We start from the raw sequence: 21980 nt of genomic DNA on the forward strand, positions 1-21980 counted from the left end.
TTTGCCGACGCTCAAAGCAAGTTCAGCGGCCGCCTTGGAGTTCATTAAGAAGCATCTTGTTGTTTTAATCTCAAAGATGGCACATTTGAATTCAAACCCCTCAGTTCTGTCCAAGCAGATTAGCTTCCCCAGAACGGCAGCCCGCACCTCCTGGAGAAAACTGCTTCTCTGGCGAAATGGAAGGACGGCCGCCCACGAGGTTCATGGGTCTGGACACCTTCTCCATTAAAAATTGGAGATTGCTCATCTCCCTCCACGCCTGCTCCCAGGCCCCTGTCAGTACACCTCGTGCCTCAGCGAGGGCCCTCCTGCCACCCACGCCTGGCGAAGTGTCTAAAGTAGTGAATGGGGCTTGAAAGGCTGCTCATCGAGGAGCCCCTCCCCCCCCCCCCCCCCCCCCCGCCCCAGTGCCAGCTTCTCTGCAATGTATCGATTCGTATTCCACAGTTCAAGAAAACGAATCTGGGTCATCAAAGCCTGAGTGGCGAATCAGAAAGCTGCAAGTGTGGTTCACGGGCGACAACCTCTTTGGTGGGAGTAGTCGTTGATCTTCCCTGAGACATTTCAAAGGAGAGCCTTCCAGGACATGATCCAAACTCATTCTGATGCGGCGAGGACTCGGCCGGGCCAGTATCCTTCTCGGTGGTCCTCGTCCTTCTTGGTGGAAAGAAGAGAGTTCCATCCCAGCCCATAGGAGCCACCTCCAGGCCCACACACTTGGTCTTGGCTTAAGCGATGGGCCCCCCACAGAGAGTAATGGGGAGAGGCCCCCAAAGGAAGTTTCTGACTCCAGTTCCCACGCACAGGAGCCAGGGACGGTCAAGTAGCCGCAGACTGTATCCAGCGGCTACCTCCCCAAACCCTGGGTTCTTGCTCCCTCAACTGGCATGAATAGTGTCCCCCCAAATTTGTGTCCACCCAGAACCTCAGAATGTGACATTATTTGGGAAATTGGTCTTTGCAGCTGTAACCAAGTTAGGGTAAGACCATGTTGGATTTGGGTGGGCCCTAGTCCAGTGACTGAAGTCCTCGTAACAAGAGGAAGATGTGGACACAGACGGACAGATCCACCCAGGGAGACGGTGATATGGTGATGGTGGCGTCGGCAAGCCAGGGGTCACCTGCAGCCACCAGGAGCTGGCGAAGGCCTGGAACGGACGCCCCTCAGAGGCTGCCGAAGGAACCAGCCTGCCCACGCTTGATTGGGTTTCTGGTCCTGGAGCTGGGAGAGAAGACGTTTCTGTTTTGGAGTTTGTGGAGCTCTGTTACAGCAGCCCCCGGACGCTGGCGCACCCCCAGACTTCCGAGACTCTCCTGCACCTCCCAGAGGAGCTAAGCAAGACCCCCCCGCCTCCCGGCTCCAGCAGGACCTTCCTCCAGGACAACTCCCCAGGCTCCGGTCAGTGTTTGTGGCCCATCCACCTGAGTCCCTCAGCCTGCGACCTCGCGGCCACAGTGTTTTACAGATGGGGCCACCGCGGAGGCCGTCGAGTCCTTTGATTCTTTTTCATTCCAACAATATCCGAGAGCTGCTGACTCCACATCTGCTGTAGGCGCCGTCCTCACTAAGCGCTGGCGCACCAATGGCGAGGGAGATGCGCCATCTGTCTCTAAAGGCTCTTCGTCCTGCTCTCACCTCCTCTGGGACCAAGACAAGGCAGCAAACGGCCCTGTGGGGGTGGCGATTCTCGGCTCGCTGCTCTCCTGCACCGCAGCGGCTGAGCTTGAGCCGCTCGGGCTCATTCTCTGCTCTGCTTTTCTCCAGGGAGGAGGGAAATGCTGGCTTCTCTTCGTGCCTTGGGATGAGTCTTTGGAGCCCCGTCCTCCTTCAGGAGTCAGTTCAGAAGCCGGCTCCTCCAGGACTCCTTTGCGACCCCCTGGGCAGAGTCCCTCGGCTCAGCACCTCATCCTGCACGTCACGCTGGATGGAGTGTGGTTCCTTATCCCCCTGTCTGTCCTTCCAGGTGGGTGGAGAGCTTCCAGGACAGAGAATGAGGCCGGGCACGGGGACACAGATGCCATTTCCATCTGCCCTCAAGTCACCTCTTCTGGAATCCAAGCGAAGAAAACTCACTTTCTACAGTTCACATGGGAGCTGCAACCTTAAGATCCAGGACACACGTAGAGGGGAACTGGCCCTAATGTGTGACGCCCAGGGAGCCCTGAAACTGGCACAGTGGGAAGCGTTTCTCTTAAAACCCCTGGCTGGGGGTGGCTTCACTCCAGTCGGGTACGTGAACTCCAAAGGCCTGATCCTTCCACCGAACTAACTAGCCCCCCTGGGCTGGGGCCTTATTGACAGGTTCGATCAGCAATTTCAGGACCATCTAGACACTGAGACACGGAGAACTCCCTCCAGCTCCTGAAATAACTGAGGCTGGCTCCGTTCACAAGCCAGCACGGCCTGCCCCAGAGCCTCCACGTCTGCACACAGGGCAGGACTCCCGGAACGAGGCAGCGGAGCCGTGACAGGCAGGCTGGGACGCAGCCACACGTCAGCCTCCCCCGGGAGGGAACCCAGGGCTGGCCAGCTCCCCCGCTCACCTCCTGGGAGGCAGGGTCTTCGACACCCTGAGAACAGGTCAGTGGTGCCAGCTGAGCTCTGCACTTGCTCTGTCCCTCTTGGCCCAGAAGTTACGCTCCTCACAGCCTAACGGTTTCCCCCTGCTCAGCCCCACTCTGCCTCCTTCCTGCATTTGGGGCCAATCTCCTCCCCCCATCACACGAGGAGCCTTCATGTTGTCCTCTGTTCTCTGTTGACACAGAACCCCGGAGCAGAGTTCAGTCCTTCTTAGAGGGCAGCCCCAGCCCTGACCCTCCCTCCCTCCCCTCTGCTCACTCAGCTGAAACGCCCCCACCCTGCACCCTAACCTCTCAGAATGGTGACCATCTAGTTGGATCAGCACCCCCCTAAAATGTAAACGGATAGCAAGGGTAGAACAGGACTTCCCACTGAAGGTGTTAATCCAAGAAGTGAGCGATGTAGGAATCTGAGGCACCACCTGAGCCAGTGGGGAGACTTCGGGCAGGAGGGCCTTTGGTACCCCAAAAATCTCACCCTCTGCTCATCTCCTCTGCAACAGTCAGAACAACTTCAGAGTCAGACAGATCTGAGTTGAAATCTTGGTGTCCCAACCAAAAGGCCACGTGACCTCATTCACTCTCTCGGCTGCCTCCGCTGGGAACAGGGATCCTGGTGCCTTACTCACAAGTGCAGGATTTTGGAAACTGTCGAGTGCTGTCTTCTGTGCTGTGTAAACCTAAGAGCACTACACAGATGTAAGAAGTGTTTTTACTCATCAACCAAACCTTCCTGGAGTGCCCATGTGGTGTGCTAGGCCTGACTTGGCCCCAGCAGGGGAAGCCATCCTGTCCATCATCACTGTCCACACAGAGACCGTCTGCATGGTTCTCTCCAGGGCAGGCAGAGGCCTGGCTTCCCAGGGCAATCCTGCCGGCAAAGAGCTGGAAGATGGGCCCTCTTTAGGTTGGAATCACCCCAAATCTAAAGTGCCCCGGCAATTGAAAGGAAAGAGTAGAATTCCAAAAAGGCGGCCGTCATGAGAGAGGACATGAGTGGACAGTGTCACAGCGCAGGATCCTGGACTGAACAAAGGGCCTTGTCTGCCTTACATCCCACAAGCCTATCAAGATTCCAGCTGAGATCTCACTTGCTCCTCAGGGACCCCAGGCAACACTGAGCCCTGGGCAGGACACTTTGCAAAACATGCTGTCCCTGTTCCTTTTTTGGGGGGAACTTTTGCAGCAGAAACTTCCCTGAATACTTCATAGGCATCAGTTAAGTTTGGTCTCACTTGCCTAAACCCACATGGATCTCTGATCAAATTATGGTGAAGTTGATGCTGTTAAGCTCATATTAGCAGTAACAGTATTTTAAAATAATAGAATATTTTCATGGTGTGTGATGGAGTTTTCAAGTACTTTCATCATGTCAGCTTCCAGCTGGCATCTGTGATTCCCCCTGGCCATTAGTTATGCTGACAATGAGTGTAAGAGTCAGCTTCTGTTGCAGTAACGAGCAGCCCCAGTATCTCAGGGGCTTGCAACAGAAGCGGCTATTTCTTCCCCATTTTGCACCAGGGCTGTAGATTGGCTGTGACTCTCCTGGGCTTCCCTGGGCTCCATGTGTCTTTCTTCTTTCTAGAACTCAGGCTGAAGGGGCACTAAAAACCCAGAACCCACTCTTCTCATGGTGGACAGCAAGAACATGGATGGCAGCCAACCACATGTGCACACTTAAATCCTCTGCCCAGGGGTGGCCTGCATCACGTCCTGGCACACACCTCAGCCAAAGCAAGTCCCAGGCCAGGGCCAAGGTCAAATGCGGCAAGAAAGTACACTCTGCCTGCAGATGAGCATGGCGTGGAGGGGGACGTGCCATGGGCTGAATTGTGTCCCCCAAATCCACACGTTGAAGTGCTAACCCCAAGAACCTCAGAATGTGACCTATTTGGAAATGAGGTCATTGTGGACGTAATCAGCTGAGTTAAGACATCACACTGGAGTAGGACACCAATGTGACTGATGTCCCTATTAAAACGGGAAATCTGGGGGCCGGCCAGTGGTGTAGCAGTTAAGTTCATGTGCTCTGCTTTGGCAGGCCGGGGTTCATGGGTTTGGATCCCGGGCATGAACCTACGCATCACTCATCAAGCCATGCTGTGGCAGCATCCTGCGCACAAAATAGAGGAAAATTGGCACAGATGTAAGCTCAGGGCCAATCTTCCTCAGTAAAAAAAAAAAGGACTAGAGGGACTTGAACACAGAGGCACACACAGGGAGAACACTGTGTAAAGCTGAAGGCAGAAATGGCCTGATACTTCTATAAGCCACAGAATGCCAAAGAGTGCCAGAAAACCACCAGAATCTAGAGGAGAGGCCTGGAGCAGATTCTCCCTCGTGGCCTCAGAAGGAACCAGCCCTGCTGATACCTGGTTCTTGGACTTCTGGCCTCTAGAAATGGGAAAGAATGAAAGTCTGATGTCTAAGCCCCCAGCCTCTGGTACTTTGTTACGGCAGCCCCAGGAAGGAATGAGTAATTGTGAGGAAACAGTACGATGGACCAGTTATTCTAGCATTATTCTACTACTCGGTCTAGTGTTATGACTGGCAGGTGGTGACCCAGCTTTTTAACGTCACAGCTGTCTGGACGGCTGCCCTTGGCACTCTAAGACACCTCCACCGGGGATGCCTCTGGGCTTCTGCCAAGGAGACGCTATATCCCAGGGATGCACTGTGAACCTTCAAGAGGCAGAGGGTCCCAGAGGAACAAGGATACTTTGAAGTCACACGAATCTACATCCCAGCCAAGCTCCCAGGGTAAGATGGAGTCAGCATAGCCTCCACTGCCTTTCTCACTGGATGCAGCTGGAAACCCTGGACAGAATGCACGGAGCAGCTCTGTGGGGACTCTGAAAAGCAGACAGCAGGCAGAGGGAAGGAGACCAGAATTCAAAGTATCACCGAATCAACGATGAGTTGACTGTTTTCTTTTCCTCCAGTATCTTCCAGTCTAGACTCAACACAGCCTTTAACCCAGAAGTGGACATTGACGTGGACAGAGAGAACTCCAGGAGAAGTCCTCTGGTTCTGGTTTGAGGAGCGGGTCTCTAACACTCAGAGACAGTAGGTAAAACCTCCCATTTTTTTCTTTCCTCCATTCATTCCCCAAACCCCATGCATTCCCACTGTGGCAGCAGCATCAGTGATAGCCCATGGGAGCCTAAAGCCCTGTGGGAAGAGAACCTTGCTCTCTAACTGGAGAAGCTGTGGATCTGAAAGAGTGGAGTAGACTCCCGTCACCTTCATTCTCTTTGTCCTCTCACCATTTGGCCCCGGGCAGGATTCACTGGAGGAAGTTCATGGCAGAGCAGGGTAAATAAAGCCCTAACTTTCTGGCCACAGAACCATAAAGGGGAGCTGCAGAAAATCAGAAAGAATCAGGGAGTTTACAGAAAGGTAGAAGCTGGGAAACTGCTGGCATGTTTCCTGAGCTGTGCGTGCATGGATTTGATCCTAAAGCATGAAACAAGACTTTGAGGCCCAGACTGAGACAGACTACCTCTTAGGTCCCAGACCGACCACTGAGGGGCAGACAGGCTAGACAGACCCAAATAGCAATGCAAGGACTTTGACAATGAAACTGGTGTGAAACCACAACCCTTAGTGAGCTGGTCATAACTTGCGGTCCTAACATAACTAGGTGGATGGTCTGCCAAGTCAACAAAAATATCAACATCCTACGTAAGATTTAACTAAGACCCAGAGACCCATACCATAATATTCAAAATGTCTGGGATGCAATCCAAAATTACTGAGCATATAAGGAAACAGGAAAGCCTCAACACTCCTGAAAAAAAGACAATTAACAGACATTAATGTCAAGGTGACACAGATGTTGGAATTATCTGATAGACTTTAAAGCATCTGCTATGAAAATTATCCAACAAGTAAGAGGAACACTCTTGAAATCTTGAAACTCTTGGAAAGATAGGGAGTTTCAGCAAAGAAATAGAAGATAAAACTGAAAAGTGCAATCACTGTAATTTAAAAAACCTCATTGAATGGACTCAATAGCAGAATGATGATGACAGAAGAGTCAGTGGACATGAAGATATCTCAATATAAACTACCCAATCTGGACAGAAGGGAGAAAAGAAAGATTGGAAAAAAATTAACAAGGACTCAGTGGAGCAATACCAAACCAAGCTCTGTCCCTCAACAGCCGAGCATCCTTGGAAAAGCTCTGAACCTCGGTTTCCTCACCTGTATAGTGGGGGTAACTTTTCCTTTCCACTAAGTGTCAACATACATCATCTCGTCAAGTCCTCATAACACAAGTATAGGTAATAGAATGTTCATTTTACAAATAAGAAAACTGAGGCTGAAAGGGATTAAAAAGCTTTACTCAGCTTTTAACTTAAACCAACTCCAGAGTCCGCATTCCCACTCTGGACAGCTGTCCTGTTCCCTTACAGAGTGATCAGTTTGGCAAAACAAGACAAGAGCTTTACGGAAAATTTAAAAGCCGAAATTCTGGTCCATTTCATCACAAACTAATAGCACGACCCAGAGCAAGTGACTTCCCCCATCTCAGCTAAGCTTTCTCTTCTATAAATTAAAAGTTAGATTATATTATCTTTAAGGTCATTGTCAACTCTGACAGCTAAGGATTTCAATCATCTTCCTCCAGTGACGTCAGCTCTTGTCTGAGTGCATCTCAGATTCACTCCCCGTTCTCCAAAGGGCATGGTGCTGTCCCGGGTGCTGAAGGAGAGACTTGCTCAAGCCCTGGGAGCTGGCAATTTCTCTGAGTGATGTCTTTCCCCGGGGCTTCCTCCAACCTTTCTCCGTGAGCTTCACTGAATGCTGACTCTGTTTAGGAGCATATTTCACGCTGGAGAGAGCTGTTCAGGTCAATCCATTTTCTCTCCCAGGCTCCTGCCTCTTAAAAGTTTGTATAAGACTTCTCTGCCCAGCCTTGAAAACGCTTCCTCTGGGGTAGTCCGTTTGCAGTAGTCTCCTGACCTGCCTCTGCCCAGCTGCAATTCTCCAAGTCCTCTTCCTCCACAGTCCATCTGCCTTTTAAAGATTCACCTGCCGTTCTATAATAGGCCCAAGCATGCTGGTCTAAGGGACACTTGGATTTGTCTGCGGCGGAAGGAACCTACCCAGGGGTGAATCAAGCTCTAAATTCAAGTGGGCAGTGCCTGGTTTCCTGCAGCAGAGGTTTCCTGAGGTGTCCAAGCCTGGTGACTGGACTACATGTGAAACCCAAAGAGGAACCGGGCATGGAGCCAGGAAAGCATCATCTTGGGCAGGAGAGCAGAAGGTCATGCATCAGTTGCAGAGCTGTGCACCACAAAAGCTTCCATCTCCATACCCCTCCCTCCCTTCTGAATTGGCCAGTGGAAGAAACTTGACTCCAAACCACTGAAGCCAAAAGGGAGTTTGTTGAAAGGGTCCTGGGGAACCTCACAGAGTTCAAGGAAGAGTTGGTAGGAAGAGCAGGGGTAGAAATGGACCTCAGGAACTGCTTGATCCAGGGACCAGAGTGCTTCAGGTCATCTCTTGAAACATCTCGTGCTCCTCTGTGCACACCTGTTTCACTCTCCTCTCCTGCTGCAGGCTGCCCTGTTTTGCTTCCCAGTCCTCACGGAAGAAACTGTGGGATCAACAGCTTTGGAGTTTGATGTGTTACTGCTTCAGCCGCTCAAAGAGAGACTGTCCCAGATTTCTCTGTCTTTCTTGGATTTAATGGCTTAGCTCAGGTTGGGCTCCCATCCCTGGACCAATCAAGTATGACAAAAGGTTAGAGTCATTCTTGGAGCCCCCTGTGTCGTTTGGGCCAGGGTCAGGATGGGAGGGAGAGGAGCAGGGACTCGACAGCGAGTTCCATGCACATGACTCTTCAGCACAATGACACACATCTTCCCTCATTCCTTGCTGTCAGAATGGCCTTGAAAATGGGCATTGGTGATTAGCAGTCTGTCCTGGAAACTCAAGAGGCTGACCAGCTCTTCCTGAGTCTTCCTCTCCATCTTCTGTGGTTTCTTTGTCACTCCTTCATAGTCAGAATTATCAGCAACCTGAAGTGGATTGGATCCTGTTCACACAGAGGATTGGGCAGCAGCTGTTGACTCTCTTGTTGCCCTATTCGATCAGCATATTCCTGCGGCCTCTTCATCCTTCCTGCTGTGGATCCACTCATGGAGCTCCAGGCTGGACCAGAAGTCATTTTTCACTCCCTGTCAGTTAAAGTCATCCTCAGAAGATGCCATCCTACCCCCTTGTCCTTCCACTTCCCATAAAGCCACTGCCCATGCCAGGGAGATTTTCCCAGGAATCTTCACCCCACGAGGACGTTATCAGTGATTCCCCCGGGTCCCCTCCCCAGTGCATTTGGACCTCAGCTTTCACAGCAGTCACACTGGCTAATATTAGCTTTTTCATCAACTTCGTTTCCATTTTTATTGAATTCTGTCCTCCCCATAGCTTACTTTTAAAGATGTTTTATCTTCTCTTCTCCTTGATCTTTAACTGGATGTTTCCTAATATTTCTGCCATAAGTTTCTTGGTCTGTCCATTCCATCTCTCACAAACACGCACCAGAGGAATCCACAGTTTACGGGATGGCGTCTTTGGACAAACGAAGGATTATTCATCAGTGTGACTGTCTGCCCTGTTTCCGTGGGCCTTGGGAGCTCCCAATGGTAACAGCAGGTTTTGCCCTTCCTCAACACCATCACGCTAACACCGTGTTAGCAGACGGCTTGTCTAAAGCGCAGTCAGTCTTGGAGATAGCTTCCAAGCCTTTGGGACAGAGGCGTGATCTGCCTCCAATTGGGTTCCACGGTTTTCCTCCCGACAGTCCCTCCCGCTAAGGACAAGCTGGGAAGCCTGGTGCTGAAGAGGCGTCTGCTCCATGTCCAAGGATTTAACCAGCTGTCAGATGCCTGGAGAGCAGCCTGGTCTCTGAGCAGCACAAACGCGTCCAATGCTTAGACCCATCCACCCACTGAGGACCCCTGTCACCCACTGTGCTGACACACACACCCCCAGGTGCCTGGAATGGGCCTTTGCCTATGAAACCATAATGAATTCTCTTGCTTTGCATCAATCCTGGTAAATGGCAGGGCCTGCCCCCCACGAGCTCCCATGCCAGCAGGCGCAGATCAAGCAGGTAGATATTTTACATTGTTCAACTTCTTGCCTGGCAAGAACTCAGAACGGGGAGACGTCCTCCTATGCCTAAGAGACCAGGGAGGGCTTCACCAGGGCATTTTAAAAAATTGGCCTTGATGGAAAAGACAAAAAAGGTACAGAGAGAGAAAAGGTTGCTCCTCCTAAGATGGTCCAAAAACACTTCTCTCCTGCCGCCCAACCTTGATGAGTCTTCATCTGAAAAATGCTAGAGCCGGGAGATAAACTGGATTGTCTGCATGCGCTGGGAACACAGCAAGACTCGTACCCAGTCCTGCACGTGAAATTTCTTGGGACTTTCAAACAAAGATAGAGAAGTTGATCCCATCCAGGAACAAGAATCCATCTTTTCAGAAACCCTTCCTCGGCTGCTCTAAACTCCCACGGTCTCTCCCTTCTTGGACCTCCTGAGGGTCCCCACTTAGGCTTCAGAATTTCCTACCAGGCGTGGTACTTATTTATTTGCTGGGGCTATATTCGGGATCATCCATCCCGTGGGCAACGCCTGGGTCTGATTCCTTTTCAACATACATGCGTGTGCATGAGCGCACATCAACACAAACGGGTCCTAGCAACAACCTGGCCTTGGATTAATTGATACCTTTCCAACCGCAAGTGACAGAACACCCAGCTCAACTGGCATCGGGTGAAAAGGGAATTCATTTGTTTGCTTAATGGAGGGATCCAAGGTGGGCTTGCTTCAGGTATGGCTTCGCCTAGGGGCTGTCAGAAATTGGTTTCTCTCCAGTTCTCGGTTTTTCCTCCCATTGTGTTGGTTTCATTATCGTGCTCCATGTGGTGGTACCTGGCATTGCCAGGCCCCTATCACCCCAGTGCTCCAAGTTCCTGGAGGGAAAAAACACATGTCCCTTCCCGAGGGTCTGCACGTCGATCTGAAGGGCTCGGATCGGAGCACACACCAATCCTGGACCATTCACAGTGGCCACGGGATGTGAGGCTCAAGTTGGCCAGATCTGAGTCAGTTGTCCAGTCCTGGACTAGAATTAACAGGACCTCTCCCCAAAGCATAAGCAGTGGGAGTGAGAGCGATGAGAGATGAGAGTCCTCTCGCCAGGGGACAGTGGGTGATAGGGAGCACTGATGTTACAGCAGCCCTGGGAACTAACGTAGGGACAAATGGGAACCCGCCTGAAGAGAGAACTAACCTCGCAGCCTGCTGCTCGAGTGCTGGGCAAGGGCACAAATTACAGAAGGGCTGCTGGGGACCACCCTGTCCTGCCGTCTGCTGCGCATTCTGAGTTGCCCTCCCGGACACGGGTGAGGTTGGTGGAGGGAGTAACCAAGGGCCCCAAAGCTCAAGAGAAGGAGGAAGAGGCCATAGGAAGGACAGCTAGGAAGGTCAGACCTGAACGGTTGGGACCTGCTGCAGGCAGGGCTGGTGACCAGAATGGGACCCCCCACACCGAGCCCTCCTCTGTTTACAAACACACGTCCCCTCTCCACTTGGGCCTCCTGGTTCACACTCATCGCAGCTTTCCTCTCTCTGGATCCCAGAGAACTGTGTGCCTTGAGCCCCTGCCCTCTTCCTCTTCCCATCGTGGCTATGTTGTGATCCCGCATCCCCTGCAGGAAGACAATACGATGTTGGTGCTCTGATGCCACATTGCCAGGTTCCAGAGTGGAGCAGAGACGTCCATTTCCATGGATGGTGATGGGTCCCTGAGCCACTGTGGACAGTGCTGACTTACTGGACAGCACTTTCCAGGCCATTGGCCGGTTCTCATTTCCAAGCAGCCGCTCCTTCCAGTGCAGTGTGGGGAGCTGTCATTCCCGCAGCCACAGGAGACTGATGTTTATGGGACTCAGAGGCAGACACCTGCAGCTGCCTCCCCGTGCAGGGCAGCATTACCCCGACCCGAGCAGGGAACCCCCAGCAGTGCCCTCGCTGCTCCAGGGAAGGCACTGGGGGAAGGCGAGCCTCCCCCACTCCCGGTGGAACAGGAGATGGCCAAATGCTGCTAGTGAAATGGAAACCGTCACTCACAGCCGAAGGAGGTCTTCAGACGGGCACGGAGAGCCTCTCCAGTCACGTCTTTCCTGTGGCTAATGTCCCCTCCCCTCCCCGCAGTGCTCGCCTCCAGCGCAGGCAGCCCTGCTCTTCTCGGCTCTTCTCCAGCACGGGCAGAGCTCAGGGGAGACGTAAGACCTTGGTCCTGGCCACAGCATTGGGGAGGGGCATGGCTACTTCCTGGGCGCTCCAAGGAAAAAGAGCTCTGACCGACGTACCTTCAGTCCCACTCTGATGACAGAGGGCTGGGCTCAGGGTCAAGTGTCGGGGAAGCCTCGGGCAGAGCACTTTGCCTCTCTGAGCCTCAGTTTCCTCGTCCGTCAAAAAACTGTGGCGCCCATGCTCCTGTGTATGTGGCATGAGAATTAAATGAGACGTTCTCCACGAGGCAGATGCTCGCAGGCGTCCACTCAGTATTTGTCCTCATCTTCTTCCTTACAAACATAATCCCAATTTGATGGGAGAAGCAATGTACCCCCTAAAAGAGGACATTTTTTTATCTGGCTAAATTCTGACCAATGAAACATGAGCAGGAGTGACATGTGCCACTTCTGGGTGGTGGCCCTTAAAGGACGTGGCTGTGTCCTCCACCTGCCCTTTCGCCTCTGCCTTTTTATTATCTGCAGCTGTAAGGGTGAAAGTGTCAGTGGGACCTCCAGGAAAGCCCTTTAAAGGGAGCTGAATCAGGTGGAAGGCTCATGTCTTTTGTCCTCCCTCTCTCTTCTCTGGCTAGAATAAGAATGTCATGATGGCTGGAGCCCCAGCATCCATGTTGGCCCATGAGTTAATTTTAGGAATAGAAGTCTTGTGTGGCATAGAAGAAATCCAGAAGGTACCTGATGACTCGAAAACTCTGAGGCAGCCCTTTGTTTTCTATTCCTCAAGCTCTTGTGTACTTAAGCCAGTGCTATTTTGGGTTTTGTGATACATGCAACAAACTTTATCCTGACTTATAATATAAAAGCCATCTGCACAGTGCCCAGCACATAGTAAGCTCACCATAAATGAAGGTAGCTACTATCAGGTTGGACCCGGGACTCCATTCTGCCTCTGGCTTAGAAATTCAGAATCCTCTTTCGCTCAAATAAGAGCTGTGCGTATTCCCATCAGCTTCTCAAAATTAGCATGGCTCAATTAACAAGAGGATTTTTTTGGTGTTGTGTGTCTAACCACGTGCTAGGAGCTTTAATACACATCCCTGCACAGTTGACCAGCTGTGACATCTGAGGCTTACAACCATCCAACTCTCAGAAGATCATCAGCCCCACTTACCAGCTGGGGAAACTGAGGCCCAGAGAGGTCAATCTGCTTGTTCAAGGCCACGCTGCCAGTTCATGGCAAATCTGGGCTCTGGTCCTCCGGCTCCACATCCAGGGCCTCCATGCAGCATTGCTGTGCCCTTCCACATTATCCCTGCCCTCTGGGAATCTGGAACCAGTAAACGCTCAATGTGTGCAAGTAGAGGACGTGCTAGGCAGCCGAAGGGCAGACAGGAGCCATCCCAGCAGGGCTGGGGGACGGGGAGGGGAAGCTGGGAGAGGCCCTGAGGACAAGAGGCACATTTGCTGGGCTGGCAGACGAGGGTCTGGCAGGGGCACCGGCAGGAGGGGGAAGCAGCAGTCAGCCCCACGGGTCCGCAGGGATTTGCAGTCCTGGACCGCATGTTGGCGCATCCGCAGCATCGTTGTGGCTTATCTTTACCCCACATCCCCTGGGCCATGGGTTTCCCTAACTGCACTCAGTCTGCAGAGAACTCACTTCAGCCTGAACACGTGGTCCTGCCATGTTGGGCGGTGCCAACCCTGTGAGCTGCCCACCCCGCTGCGCGCGCACACACACACACACACACCCCTACGGGAGTCAAGCCGCCCAAGCGCTGGCCGTGTGGACACTGCCACCTCTGCCCTCTGCTTCCCACAGCAGCTCTTTGAGGGTCAAGAGGAAAAGTCAGACAGAAAGGCCACGGGAAGGACACGTGCCTTTGAGGACACATTGCCAGGCCGGTTTTTCTAAAGGGCATTTGGGAGGGAAGATGGTCTGGGGGGAACAGAGATGTTTGCGACCTCCCTTTCAGAGTGTCGAGGTGCTGTGCTCTTCCTGATTAGAAAGAAAAGCCCCCAGCCAGGGCGGCCGCACAAGAAGGACCCAACAGCTGCCTGCTCTGCGTCCTGGCCGTTATCCCTGAGCAACTTCTACGCTTCAAAAAAAAACCCAGGGAGGCAAGGCCCTCACCTTAGTGGGTGCGATTGTGTCATATCTGTTGCTGGGTTCACCAGCTCTGCGGCTTTTGGAAAATGTGTTCTGTGTCTCCCCCGAGATCCTGGAGTGACCAGCACCGCCTGCAGCCCCGGTGCAGGGTGAGAGCGGCTCTGGGTGGGTGTCTCTGTGATAGCCATCCTGACGGAGCGGGGACTAGTTTCTGATAACCTCCCCTCTCTCCATGAATTCCCAGTGAAGGAAAGGTTCGCATAGTCGCATCACCAAGGCCACCTGCCTCGCTCAGGGAAAGAATGATTCATCCCGACCTCGCCGACCCGGCACCAGGCTCTGAAGATAGCAATTCCAACTCTGGGTCTGTTTCTTTTCATCGGTTTACTCCTGCCTCTGACCTCTGACACCACCAGAACTTCAATCAGATCTTCAGAAACCCACTTCCTCTCTGCACATCAAACGCACAGACAGGCTGATGGAGTTCGGGGCATTCAGCATGGAGGAAACTCCCAATCATCTGCAAAGCCGCTGGTGAAGATGCTGGAATCCCCAGCCCTGTGTGGCCGTCAGATTCTGGAGTTAGGACTCCGTGCTATGGGAAAAGATACAGGAGCCCATTCGGGGTTGTTGGGGTAGCGGGAAGATGAATGCAGCACTTTCAGAAGCCTGACATCGGCTCCCACACTCAGAGAAGCCATCGGCCTTTTGGGGAAATCCGTGAGGAATTAGCTCAGTAGGGAACTGGTCCAAGCACGGGGCGGGGGGCGTTCCGTGTCGTAGGATCTGCTTCCTGGTGGCAGAGACCCCCAGAAGGGGCTTAGAGGCCGTACAATGCTAAGGGCACTTTTGCTCCAGCCAAGATGGAGTAACAGACACCAAATTGTGCCCTGGCTGTAACGACTGGACAAATACGTGAAACAATGGTGTTAAAGACATTGGGCATCAGGCCGCGAAGGACAGCGACCCCTGAGGAATGGGAACCTGACAGGGTGAGCCCTGCGAGGGCCCACGCTCACCACCTGGACGGAGTTTCCAGGCCAAGCACGGGGAGGGGCCCCGACAGAGCCTGAGGACTCTCTGAGTTGGGGAGACGCAGCCAAAGTCCTGGGAGGCCAGCCGTGCGGAGCGCCAGAGACAAGAGGGCTTCACAGAGAGACGCAGAGCTGCCAGGGGTCTCTCGGAAGCCTCCAGCGGTGCTGAGCAATGTACACAAGTCAGGAACCGCCTGAGGCCGGGGGGAGACCACGCGAGGGATGGAGGAGGGTAAACCGGGCGGAGAACAGCACCTGGTCTACCCACCAGCCCGGAAGACCTCCCGACTCACGGGGCATCAGGCAGACCTCCCAGAGGGCCTCATTCATCCTAGAGTAAGTGTGGACCTGGAGCAGAACGCCGAGGCTCAAAACCAGACCAGGGGGATCAGACCATGTCTAAGCAGTGTAACCTCACCCTAGAAAGAGCAGCAGCTGGTCCACACCAGCCAGGGCATCCAGAGGAGCAGAGGGGCTGCAGTGAGGGGCATCGGGCAGGGGTTCGCCCCCTTGGGGCCCCCTGCACCTTACCTCCCCTTCCTCGCTTTTCTGCAGCTCTCCCTGGATGGATGCAGTGGGGGCCCAAGGGGTCAGAGGAGAGGGACAGAGGGCAAATGCCCGGGAGACCTGTGACCAGGCACTGAACCTCCGTCCCCGGGAAGAGGCGGGGCCTCCTGCACCCGCCTGGGGTCCCTGCTGTCCAGGGAGGGGTGAAGGCGGAGCACCCACCACCCTCAGTTCTCTCAGCCGGAAGGAGCAAGTGAGAGGCAGGGAGGAGGGAGAGGACAGAGAGACAAAGAGAGACAGAGAGACAGACAAAGAGCGCGGGGCGGGAGAGTGAGCTGTCTCGTCCTGCTGTTCTAACCCCAGGATTCTGGACAGCAGCGAATCTCGGGATGGACCTGCCTCGAGGTTGTTAGCGATTTCCTCTGACCTCTTTCCAGGAGCAAATGGGCAGAATGGCCCTAGAGGCGACCGCGTGTCAATTAGTGGCAAATTATAACTTCTGAGCTCCCATTACCAGCTCCCGAGGTTTGAGATGTCGGCTCAACCTGTCAAAAGGCCGACTTCTCTCAACCAGAAGAGTCTACTGTGCTCTGCTTCTTAATATAGATTTATGGATATGTTTTCAATGCTAAGAAAAGAATCCCAGTTTTTTTTTTAAGAATGCTAAGGACACTCTGGGGGGAACGTGGGAGAGAATCCGGCCAGCCCGTCTCCACGCCCGGTGCTCGGGCTCACGGAGCAGGGGACACCGCTGCAGAGACGGGCCGACCAGCAGCGGCCGGGAGCCTGCTTGCCCTTGGCTTTCGGTCCGCTTCTCGAGGCCTCCGTCTGCCTGCCGGACTGATGCTCAGCCCTGCGGGGTGTGCGGAGGGCTGGGCCGGCTGCTGGCCGCCCCCCTACTCGAGAACAGCTGCTGTTTGCTGAGCGCTTCCTGCATGACAGTCACCCCTGGACCCTCCCATGGCCACACAGGGGTGTTGTCACCCCAATTCACAGATCAGGAACTGAGGCTCAGAAAGGCTGTGAGAGGAACTTGACCATAGACTCAAAGCCCGTGAGTGGACAAGCCTGGAAATTTTCTTGGCGTGTCCAGCTGCAGAGCCCGTCCTCTGGCCGAATGGCCACACGGGCCTCGAGTCCTGTTCTCCTCCATGAGTGGGGGATGACACGCTCCCCATCCAACTACAAGGTGGTCACAAATGTTGGGCGAGAGGATAAAGCTCTGTTGAGGGTTTGGGTTGGTTCTGCTGGAAGGTGAGGTGGCTGTGACAAGATCCCAGGTTGAGTGTTCTGGTCGGGGGGCAGCTCCACTCCATGTGGCCGCTCAGGACCCAGGCGTCAGCAGCTCTCGCTGACTGAGCTCTCACTGTGCACCAGCACCGTGCTCAGTGCCCCCACACACCGTGCAGACCCGGGACCACTGCTGAGGCTGCTAAAGATTGACACAGTTGCATGCATGGTGTCCCAAGGCCCCGTGACCCCCTGCATGCTCCCTGCCCCTTCCCCAGGGCCTGAATCTCACCACCATCCAGTAAATAAGGGAGGTGACACCAGACACTGCAGGGCTCGCCCTATGGGTATCCCTGGCTGTCACCCCTGCAGTCCTTGTGAATCCTCATGGCACCCTCATGAGCAGAGGCATCGTTGATCTTCCACTTTATGAAGAAGGAAACTGAGGTTCTGAGTGTTTGAGACACTCGCCCAACGCCGCATGGTGATGGAGGGGGGCAGCAAGGTCACCCCAGGGTTACCTGAGTTGGCCCTGAGTTTGACCATTCTTCTGGATGACGTCTCGGCAGCCAGGGGCGTGGGGAGGGTGGGAAGTGGCTCGGGAAGCTGATGGGGACTTGGTGTCACGGCCGAGCTCTGCGCCACCCCAACTCCCATATCTACCAGCAGTGGGAGCAGCGGCGGGCTGGGCGACAAGCAGTAGGGTTCCTGCCCCACCAGCCCATCACCTCTGGGTCTGTGATGGGCCCCCGTGGAGGAAGATGAGTCTGGGTGAGGCAGCCGTGGTGTTGGTGAAGCTGCAGGAGTACCCCAGAGACCGGCAGGGCCCACCCACCTGGCCCACCTGCTCAGGGGAACCTCAAATTCCTCCCTGTGCGGCTCTCTGCAAATCCCCCCACCCCCGGCTACGCAGGTGGGCAGGAACGCCCTGTATGCCTGTCCATGATGCTACAGAGGAGTAGAGCCGTTTATCGTGTAAGTCGCACCCTGTCGGCCACCCTCACCCGCCACAAGATTCTCCAGTGAGCCTTGTGGGACCTGGGAGACAGAGGGACTCAACTCACCCCCTCATCCTCAGTGCCAGCCAGGTCACCGCTTCCTCCGACCTGTGTTGACAGGAGCACAAGCTCTTGATCACTGACCCTGTGGTGCCCAGTACCACGCCAAGTGGACCCCAGGAAGGCCACAGGAGGCGGGCTCAGGACAAGCAGCCAAGGAGCAAATGGCCCGGGAGCTGACAGCGTTGGGGCGTCAGGGAGGGTAGCTCATAGTTTGGCTGGGCCGCCGGGGTTCCTGCGGGGACCCAGCCTGCTGTCCCCCTGGTGTCCATCCCAATTCCCTCCTGCTGAGGCCTTCGATAATGAACCTCCCGTCTGCCACATGAATGGGGCCGCCGCCCACTGGGAAGGAATCGGGCAAGCCTGAGAAGGAACGTGCCGGGCTGCTCACCAGCCGGGGGTCTGTGCCTGCTGCCAGATCTCTCTGTGACTCAGTTTGCCCATCTGTGAAATGAGGACAGTCATACTGCTGTGCTGGGCTGGTGTGGGGACAACGGAAAACTTAGATTCAGACTCGAAGCACAGCGTGTCCTTGAGAAACTGCAGCCCCCCCGAATATCACAGACAGCAGTCTCTGCGTGTTGTCAGGGGCCAGAGGGCAGGGGTTTTCGGGGAGAACGGGGGCCCCTGAGGGCCTGGACTGGGGGCTGCCTGGCCAGTCTCAGAGCAGCACTCCCCATGGCAGCTTGTGGGCTCGGCTATCCCCTGGCCACCCTGTGCTCCCCACACCATTGTGTGCCGCTGAGAGGGTGGGTTCTGGAATCAGAGGGTCCCCCGCCAGCTGTGTGATGCTAGGCATGTTACTTATACCTCCAGGCCTCCACTTTCCTGTCTGTGAAGTGGGGTCCGTGGAGACACCCACCTCAGGGGGCTGTGGGGACACAGGACTCACTCAATACGCGTCCAGATTGCCATCTTGGCCACCCAGGTGGGGATTCTCTGTCTGGTTTCTTTCAAAGCAGAAGAGCCACATCCCCTGTCCCTGGAAGCTTTGAGGACCTGGAGCGATGCTCACCCTCCGAAATGAGCAGAGGCGGTGCCCAACTGGACCTTCAATGTCCCAGGGTACGGCTCCCTGGGTGCACTATCAGCGGGAGAAGTCGAGGTTGAATTCCATAGGGGAGCCAGGATGTAGGAGAGGCTGGGGGCATGGCCCCAGCAAACCCCCTTACGGAACCCAGGAGGTGGGAGAGCAGGACCCACAGAGCCCCACTGGGCTGCGGTCTCCACAACTCACCCCAGCAGGAAGGTGAGACCACCTCCCCCTCCCACTGAGCTTCCCTGGAAACGTCTGCAGAATGTCCTCACTCACCCCTTGTGCCACCTCCTGCAAGGAGGGGGAGGGACCCTTCTTCCCAGCAGGCCAGCAGCAGGACGTGCAAACACTTTTAATGGGACTGAACAGGACAGAGCACGAGTCTGCTGCACGTCCGGAAAAGCCCCTCGTAGCCTGGTCATGACTGTTTTCATGTTTGGGAGCAAAACCCAGCCCCCCGGCCACAGCCTCTCCTGCCCATCTGTTCCAGGCAGAGCATCCTTCCCCAGCGAGCGGCGATCAGGAGGTGGCCGAGATTTGACACGGATGAGGCTGCACCAGAGCCTGCAGAGCGAGTCCTCGGGTGGAGGGAGGCAGGGCAGCAGGAAGGAGACAGAGAACCATCCGAGGGGGCTCCATCTGTTCCTCCTTATGGTCCCCCCAGCCCCAAGACTTTGAACATCCACAAACCAGGTCTTGTCTCTGCTCGGTGTCCCAGGCCCACAGAGCTGCCCTGGGTGGGCCTGTGGGTCAGGGCCAGTGTCAGGAAGGCTGGCCAGGCCCCAGAGGGCTCTGGACAGAGATATTGTCCCCACCAGGAAACAGGAAGCATGAATGTTCTGGACCCCAGCAGAGGGGGAGGCCTCAGGCTCCACGCCGCTCTCCAGGCCCCGAGGGGACCTGAGCGGACCTGGGCGACAGTGCACAGCTGGACTCTACTGCAGAGTGGGGACAATGTTCACTGGAAGTGAGAGCCTGCTGCCCGCTGCCCTGGGCCACAGGTCAAACAAGCTCAACAGATAGGAGCAAGTGACCCCCACAAAGATGCGTCCACATCCTGGAAACTGTGACCGTGACATTGTTTAGGAAAAGGAATGTGCAGGTGTAATTAAATTAAGGATCTCAAGAGGAGCCCACCCTGGATTATCGAGTGGGCCCTAAATCCAATGACAAGCTTCCTTACAAAGAGAAGGGAGAGGGAGATGGAGACAGGCCGAAGAGGAGAAGGGAGAACAGAAGCCATGTGAGGACGGAGGGAGATTAGCGATGCGGCCACAAGCCAAGGGACCCTGGAGCCACCAGGAGCTGGAGGAGGAGACAAGGATCCCCCTCGAGCCTCCAGGGGCAGCACGGCCCCAAGAACACATTGATCTCAGACTTCCGTCCTCCAGAATGTGAGTAACCTCCTGCTGTTTGGGGTATTTTGTTACAGCAGCCCCAGGACACTAACACAGCAGGGAAGTAAAACGACCCTCCATTTCCCCCGCATTGGGGCATTGGGACGGGGACCAGACACGGGAAGGAGTGGCCGCTGCTGCCTTCTCCTCAGCTGCGCATCAGGGGGCAGGGTCCCTCTGGGGAGGCAGGCGCTGCTCACCTCTGCCCCTGGCATCAGCCCCCAGGCACCTCACGCCCGCCCAGGCCCAGGGAGGAGCAATGGCTCCACAGCTCTCCTATCGTGGCTGCCAGCTTCTGACGCGGCCCATGATCCCGCCTCCTGGTGTTCACGCCTGTGTAGTCCCCTTCCCGTGGGTGTGGGCTGGACATACGGACTGCTTCTCAGGAGTGGATCATGTAAAGGAGGGGCTGTCACTTCCATGATTAAGGTCCAAAGCATCCTGACTTTGTCCTGTTAGCTCGAGATTTCTCTTTCTATCTGTCTCTGTATCTCTCTCCCTTTTCTCTCTCTTTCTCTGTCTGTCTCTGTCTAGCTCTCTCTTTCTCTCTCTGCCTTTCTCTCCATCTCTGTCTTTCTCCTTCCCTCTGTTTCTTTCTCCCTCCCTCCTTCCCTCTCTCTTTCTCCTTACCTTCTCTCTTTCTCTTTGTATGTATGTCTCTCTCTGTGTCTCTCTCCATCTCTGTCTCTGTCTCTCTCTGATTCTTTCGCCCTCTCTTCTGCTCACAGATGAAGCCAGCTGTCCTGTTGTAAGTGAGCCAGGGAGATGTCCACGTGGCCAGGAACCGAGGGCAGCCTCAGGCCAACAGCCCAGGAGGAGCGAAATGCTGCCAACAACCACGTGCGTAAGCGTGGAGGCCCATTGTCCCAGCCGAGCCTTCAGCTGAGGGCCCAAGACTGTCACTGCCTGCAGCGTTTCGAGGGGCCCCAAAGCAGGGGCCCAGCAAGGCCGAGGGGACCCTGGCCCACGGACGCTGGGACATGGGACCCTAAGCCTGTGGTAACATGTTACTCAGCAATGGGCAACTAATACACCTGCCTCCCTGAAGCCCAGCCAAGCTGGCCAGGAGCCGAGCACCCGGGTCCTCGGGTTCCAGGCCAACAGCCACAGTGCGGACGGCTCACAGGCACCTCGAATTCAACAGTCAAATGGGAACCTGCACTTGCCCGCACTCTGTCCTCCCTCAGATCATGGGGACCAGCTCTAGCCGGAAACCTGGCTGGTCCCCAGTCTTCCTGAAGATTCCACCCCTGACTATGCCAGCCCTGCTCCCCTACCCTGCACCCAGATGGCCCCCACCACCTCCACCCTCACGCCTACAGCTGCTCTTATCCTGATAGCCTCACTGATCTCGTTAAGACGGAAATCTCGTTGTCACTGCCCGTCCAAGTTAAAGCCCACCCCACACTTCCCACCATCCTTCAGATCAAATTCAGCTCTCCCCCCGGCGTTGGAGAGGCAGGGGCGACCCGCCCCCTGCACACTGTTCACAGCCAAGCCCACGGCAGCCTCGGGTGTCTCCCACACCCACGCACCCCGGCCCCCACCTCCTCCTGTGGCCACTCTCCTCACCCTCCAGGGCCAGCCAGACATGTGCCTCGGCCGAGCCCCCAGCCGGCCCTGCAGTGGACTCCACAGGTGCTGGCCGTGGACGTCCGGACTCGCTGAGCCACTCGGCTGTGACTCCCAGAGCAGAGTCTCCTCTGTCTCGTGCTCCATGTGGCACAGTGCCCACCGCGGAGACCTGCAGACTCGTAG

This window comes from Equus przewalskii, chromosome 2 (genome assembly GCF_037783145.1).
Source record: "Equus przewalskii isolate Varuska chromosome 2, EquPr2, whole genome shotgun sequence".
Taxonomy (NCBI): Eukaryota; Metazoa; Chordata; class Mammalia; order Perissodactyla; family Equidae; genus Equus; species Equus przewalskii.